Source organism: Schistocerca nitens, chromosome 2 (genome assembly GCF_023898315.1).
Source record: "Schistocerca nitens isolate TAMUIC-IGC-003100 chromosome 2, iqSchNite1.1, whole genome shotgun sequence".
Classification (NCBI taxonomy): Eukaryota; Metazoa; Arthropoda; class Insecta; order Orthoptera; family Acrididae; genus Schistocerca; species Schistocerca nitens.
Window position 1 is genome coordinate 547,295,101 of NC_064615.1, and position 7,689 is coordinate 547,302,789.

The following is a 7,689-nucleotide window of genomic DNA, read 5'->3' on the forward strand; positions in this document are numbered from 1 at the left end:
CATGCTTTTCATTTACTTTGATACGTCCGACAGTTTTGTACAGCGTCCTCTGTAGCTTAGTCAAAACTGTACGTCCATGCACTGAGTGGTTCTGAAAAATTTTTTTGTAACTTCTCTTACTTGATCGCAATGTATTTTTCTGAAAACTAACTGTTTTGAATTGAAGTATTGTTTTACAAAAACAGTTAGTACCAATTTCTTTGAAACCGAGCTAAGGGCTTCCTGACAAGTCAATGAATCCGAGAAAGACACTTCACACACACTGATCGATTCTACGTTTACATTCACGACTTGCATATCGTCCGCGGCGGCATATCTACTTCTAAGACCAACTCTGTCGTTCGTTTCATTAAAATCTATTAATTATTATATAACATTGTTGATCGTTTAATAAAAGTCGTTGAATACTATAGGGAGCTGTGATATGGATCTATAGTCTCTCTCTTATCTTGCGTCTTTTTTATGACGTAGAAAAATTAAAATATTTTGTCAGAACTGTTCTTTCTCAACACAGATTCAGTAAAAGAAGTTGCTTGTTCCTCTTGTGTTACTTCCACTTTGACAACTTTTATAGAACAGTTATCAGCACGAGTCTTTGCTTGTTTTGTGCCTCAAAAATGTGTGTATAACGCATCTGGAATTACTGCCGGATAGTCATTATCATTGGCTACAAATTGTGATCTGATTAATCTCTGGAACTATGCAAAAATGTGAAGAACTCTGGGAAAAATAATACAGTTAGCACTCCGTGATTTGTTACTGAACCATCTGTCGTGTTAAATGAAAAATTTTGTTTCTGGGTCAAAAATGATTTGTTGTAGCTCCAACACATCTCATTTATTTTTGAATTGCCTGGAGCTTAGCAGCGATATTGACTTCGAGTACCCAGAGACATCGATGCAGCCTCGGGCTGTAGTCCGACAGAAGGCAGCACCGCTAAAGGGTTGTATCGCCTGCCACGCTCCGTCTCCTGGCCTGTCCACTAGCTACCCAGCACAGGTAATCGCCGCCGAAGACACTGCTTCATTTCCCGTTCGTCTTCCGCAATAACCTGTTACTTTCGACTTTTTATTGGATATATCGTCCTACGACTGCCCTGCTGCCTGGATTCTGGATTATCAGATTACTTATGTGTTGGTTCGTTGGTAAAGATTTCGGACTTACTTTGACAGGATGGACTTGTACCAATGCATTGGTCACTGTCAAGCATGTTCTTGTATTTTCATTTCATGTAACTTCTTCAGGTGCAATAAAAAAAATGAAATGCGCCACCTCAGCAAATGGTTAATCTCATCACATTACTATTTTAAAATTTCGGATCTTCTCGAATACATTTGTGAATAGTTTTCACGCAAAAAATTCTGTTATATATCGTCAGCCGGTCACTGGAACACTTACATTTTCTTCTCAACCTGACATGTTCCCATGGATATATGATCTTCTCTTTTTTTCCAGTATATGAAAACTTTCCTACCTGAACACCCAGTGCCTCTCTTAAATCGTCACCGATTACAGCAATTTCTACATAATCATTACTACCCAAGGCGTCGAACTTCTTAGGAATGCGTATTATGTACACTGAAGGAAAAAATACGCAACACCAAAACATATTTAACGTAGAGTAATACGATTTTGGGAATATATTTGTCTATGTAACTTATTTAAGCGAATGGTATTGGAAGTTCGTAGGTCAATGTATGTGCGAGATAAACCATTGCAATTGTAAAACGATGGTAGATTAACAACCTGTGTAATCTCCAGAATATTGAATGCAGGCATGCAACGTGTATGCAATTTGTTGTACAGGTGCCGGGTGTCACTTCGTGGGAGTTTCATGAATTTTGCACTTGGTCAATCAATACAGAGTCGATTAATGCTGTTTGTGGATGACGTGGAGTTGTCGTCCGATAATGTCATATGTATGGTCGACTGGAGGCAGATTTGGTGATCGACCAGGTCAAGGCAACATGTCGACGCTCTGTAGAGCATGTTAGGTGACAACAGCGATATGTGGGCGAACTTTAACCGGTTCGAAAACATCCCCGGGAATGCTGTTCACGAATGGCAGCACGACAGGTCGTATAAACAGACTGACGAAAGGATTTGCAGTCAGGGTGCATGGGATAAGTACGAGAGTGCCCCTGCTGTCGTACGAAATCGATGTACCATACCATAACTCCAGCTGTAGGTTCAGTGTGTCTAGCACACGGACCGGTTTATTGCAGGCGCTCAGCTGGCCTTTGTCTAACCAACAGACGACTTTAAGCGACGCAGAATCACCTTTCATCAGAAAACACAACGTAGCTCCATCCTGCCTTCCAGTGTGCTTTCGCTTGACACGGTTGAAGTCGCAAATGGCTGTAGGTCGGAAATGTCTGTGATGTGGAATCGGTGGAATGCACGCTATAGGGTGTCTGGCTCGGAGATGTCCTTGAAGTAACCGGTTTGTAACCGTCACTGTGGTGACAACTGCTTCTCAAATTTCAGCTACGGATGCACTAACAACGGAATGGTCAGACTTGTCATGTCGAAACCTCTGTTGCTTTTTTTACCACTGTGAGTTAACATTGCAAGAAGTCTGTATGCAGAACTTTAGCTGCTGACATGACCTGGAAGTCTGTAAACAATTTTATGAAGTAAGACATTATTGTCGCATGGTTTCCGCGCTTATAACTGCCTGACCTCTCTCGCTACGTTATACCGACGCCGTCTAGGGACAAGGTGGCGTCAGCTACGCGCCGCTCTCTTGCCACAGCAGTGAGAGAGCTGATTCCCCCAGTGAAAGCGATCGTATGATAATTAAACATTCGTTGACAAATATGGCTGATATGTTATCTACAACATTCTTTCCAAGTAGCTGTGAAATAGACACAAATAAATATACGGTTTAGAACACGTCCAAATTTTATTTCTTGTAATTACCGCAAAAATGCGAAATATTGATACAATGTTCAAAACATAGTTTCTTTGTGCAGCAAGAACATACAAGCAAAGACGACTTATGACAGCCCTGCGAACCACAGACGTTGTTAGATGTCCGTAGACAAAACTGGGCTGGTGTTAGGAATGAATCGGGCCTAGTATCAGTATATTTCGAGGAGTGCCAAGCATATTTAATCAAATTCTGAAACCGTGGGGAGGAAAATTGATAATGTACTACTGATTGCAGCTTGAGAATATTGTCACGGTGATAGACAGGAAATTGCAGTGATCTGCACACAATACTTTTCTCTGTTAGTTTTCTGTAAAATGCCTTCCACTGACGGAAAAATTCTCTGTCTAAAGGTTGAATTACGTTCGTCGTGCCGGGTGGAATCTGAAGCATCTCTACTTCTTTGTCAGGGTGGGCTTTTAATGAATCAGACCTTTCATGAGCTGATCACGAATCTAAAAGGAGAAGAGACTTGTTCCCGCAGAACGGAAGAAAAGCATGACGCATGAAAAGTGTAACGTTTTCATTTCACATTTTTCGAGACTTCGATGCGTCTACCACAAGATTGTTTGCGTAGAACATTGTTCTTTTGACACGTGGTCCAAAACGTCCAGTTGGTTCTTGAAGACACACGCATGGTTTAGGCAGCAATGAACCATCCAGACTAATTATAGGCATTACAGTGTATGAATGGGTGAGTGCAGTCGTGGACTGCGCAATCGCCTCAATATGTTTTTCCCCTTTGAATGACAGTGTTCTTTTCGCACGCATTTCTTTTTGAAAACCTGATTGATCTGCATTGTACACGTACGATTCACTAAAACTAGCGATCTTATATTTTGCATTCGTAAGAAAAGCTTCTATCATTTCGATTTGTGTCACTTCATTTTCCGACCTGTTTCTCGATACAAATTTTGTTATTTTTCTTGCCACAATTTTATGTGATGTTTTGAAGCGACTAATCTAACATTGAGAAGCTGTAAATTCTTTAGCGCCTGTCACGTTGGCAATCTCTAACGCCCAATCACGCAAAGTTGTATCGCTGACACTAAATGACTGTTTTCTGGCATCGGTAAATAGCTCAAAAAGTTGCGCATTTATCTCCGTCGCTATTTCCAGTCGACTCTTACGTCGGCCAGCGACTTCCTTCTTCCATCTATACAATTCACGTTTTGAACAGTACTGACACGTAGGCGTTACTTACCACTTTCGTTCAACCAATACGTCAACGCTTTTTCTTTGTCTGATAATGTAATTGTAGTTGCTGGTGTTACTTTCGGAGATAATTGATGATGGTCCGTGGCACTATCACTCGAAGAGTCTTCATGAGTGCAACTTTCGTCGGTGTCTTCGCCGTCTGTAGATTCACAGTCTGCAATATCGAGTGTTTCAGTTGTTTCTAGCCACATGTCTGCGCCATTTACATGCTCGTCTAGAAGTTTAACAACCATGTCGCACAACACATAGTCTTCACGCGTGTTTTGTGTTGATCGCTTCATTTGGCGTCTGTGGTATATCTCCATGGCAAGCAGCAAAACATTTACAGCGTTCGCCATCACCTGTGAGGGCAGATTGAATGTTCACCGTAAAGTGGCTTGCGGAGTATAGATGAACATGTACAGAACATCTTTCACATCTCTAACCAGTTTCGAAATGCGTACCAGAAATTAAAAGAACGTGCATTCCACAGAAACGAATATTCGTTTCCCCTTTCCACCAAAACCGTGCAGCGATATTCCTCTTTAGTGAACGCCGCGATAAGTCGGCAGCACTTCCCGACCATACGCACAACGCTCGCGACTCGCCATTTCCAGGGGTGGCCAGCCGTCACTGCAAGCGCCAAGCAGGAAACACAGCCATGTTCGTGATTTCTTTTAGGTGACTTCCAGTTCATGTCAGCAGCTACAATTTTGTATACGGACCTTTTGCACAGTTAAATAACAGTGCTAAGAAAAGCAATACATGTTTCGGCATGACAAGTCTGACCATTCCCTTGTAAGATCCGCCAGAGCCACATGCCGAACACGACAGTCTTCCCTTTCGGTAGTGCCCATTTGGAGCCTGGTCTTCTTGCGACTGTACCATTAGCTATCACTGCCAGCGATCACATACAGTGGCTATATTCCTGTCATGTCTTTCTGCAGTACCGTCAAAAGAAAATCCAGCTTCTCCTATCCCTATTACACGACGTTGTTCAAACTCAGTGAGGTCACAATAATGCTGTCCTTGACGCCTTAACGTCATACTTGACTGACATCAGCTCACCATGTCTAATCCCAAAAGTAACTAACGCTCACGACCAGTACAGCGTCTATTTAAAGCAAACCTGATTTGCATTCATAGTGGCGTTGCTAACGCCACTCTTATGAGATTTGTACGAAATTCGAACAGAAATTATCTTTCAGATGTAGAAACACGCCTACCTACTTCCGGCTATGTCGCACAGCTCCTTCTTGGTGTGGCGATTTTTTTCCCTCTTTCTGCAGTAGTATACTTAAAGCTAGTCTGTGGTACAAGCCTGTTTCTGGGTTAGTGCCTTGACTGCTCGTGGAGCCATTCTTCGCCTTGGCAGTGGGAGACGGAAGGTGGCAACTTCTCAAGCCACCGCGAATTTTGCGGAAAGAGTCCAGTATTCACTTTATAGTAATGTCAGGGGACCTTGCCTCCATCCTGGATCGACTGAAACGAGGAAAACTCCCCGTCCATGCCAGGGCTTAACCTGGGTCCTCCAGGGCCGGAGTCAAGCATATTTTCCTCTGGACCAACACAGCAAGCTTCCTCTTGTTCATACATTATAATTAACTCTGGTTGTGACACCCTGCCTGATGAGACACCATTCATTTTCATGAGACATCATAAATTTTTTTCTTCAGTGACCAATTACTGATGATTTCATTGTTCCTCTCATCCTGTCTTAGCCAAACACACTTCTCGGTTTTGCTTCTTAAAGACTCTAATAAGGACAAACACGTTTGTAGAATTCTTGGGTGCCCAGCTGGATAACTTTGTGTTTCGGCAAACAGACGTGTTCCATCTTCAGGTGGTTCCTGTTGACTGCTTCTTCGCTCGAGAAGAGCAGCCGTCATGAGGAACCCCCTGAAGATGTCAAAAAATCCGTCTGCCGAAAAATCGTGACCTGAACCAACACCCGAAAATTCTACATCATTACGGTGGGATTAGCTGTTTCTGTAACTCTACGTATAGATCATCTGCTTTCTTATCACAAACTGAACCCGAAGCCGAATGGATGCTTTTGAGACATGTCTTATTTATGGTTAAAAAGGTTCCTGCTATTATGTCTGAAGGCTTTTCCATTCTTGTAATACTGCTGTTTCTCTTCTCATTCACGACAGAGCCAGAGCCTGAATTACCTCCCTGTTTTGTTCCCCTACATCTACATTTACATCTACATGGATACTCTGCAAATCACATTTAAGTACGTGGCAGTGTGTTCGTCGACGACCTTCAGAATAATCCTATATTATTCCAATCTCGAACAGCTCGCGGAACAAACCAACACTTATATCTTTCTGTGTGAGCTCTGATTTCCCTTATTTTATTATGATAATCGTTTCTTTCTTTATAGGTCTGTGTCAACAAAACATTTTAACATTCGGAGGAGAAAGTTGGTGACTGACATTTGGTGAGACGATTCCGCTGTAATGTTATTATGACGTCCATACCAAATCCTGAACCATCCCGGTGGCCCTCTCTCCCCTGTTTCGTGATAATACAAAACATGCTGCTCTTCTTTGAACTTTCCCGATGTACTCCGTTAATCGAATGTGGCAGGGATCCCAGACCTGGCAGCAGTACTCCAAAAGATTACGTAAAAGCATAGTGTAGGTAGTCTCTTTAGTAGATCTGTTAGATTTTCTAAGTGTCCTGCCAGTAAAACGCAGTCTTTGGTTTGCCTTCCCCACAACATTTTCTGTGTGTTCTCTCCATTTTAGTTGTTCATAATTGCACTTCCTAGGTACTTAGTTGTATTTGCTGCCTTTATATTTGTCTGATTTATCATGTAACCGAAGTTTGACTGATTTATTATTGCTCTCATTTGGATTACCTCAAATGTTTCATTTTTTAGCGTCAATTGTTATTTTCCGCAACTTACAGATACCTTTTCTAAATCGTTTTGCAGTTTATTTTCATATTCTGATGATTTTACTAGACGATAAACGACAGCATCACCTGCAAACAACCTAAGACGGATGCTCAGATTGTCTCTTAAACCATTTATATAGATAAGGAATAGCAGCGGGCCAATAACACTATCTAGGGGAACGCCAGAAATCACTCCTCTTTTACTCGATGACTTTCCGACAATTAGTACGAACGGTAGTGAAACACATGCACTGATCTATTTGGTCTTACGGAAGGAGGACCCATCACTTGCAGGTAAACCGACGTTACCCTCCTTCCGTCCTACGTCACGTTTACACCTGAGGATGTGGCTATGTGGCATGAACCCGAGTTCTGCTTACATGATGTACGAGTATTACCTCAGCTGCGGATGCCTCGGACACAGAATTGTTTGTATTCGGTCTTAATTTTTGTGCCACACTTTTAATATCCCTAAATCATTTAGTTTGGTCTTGTTTATCCAAACCGAAATACCTGTTTCTTTATTACAAGTTTATGAATACAAAATATACGAGAAATGCAATACAGTCACTTCAGAAGAAAATAATTTGAATCTTAAAGGGCATGAAACTTATGTACAAAAGATAAACTACGATCAGTTAACTCCAAGGTGT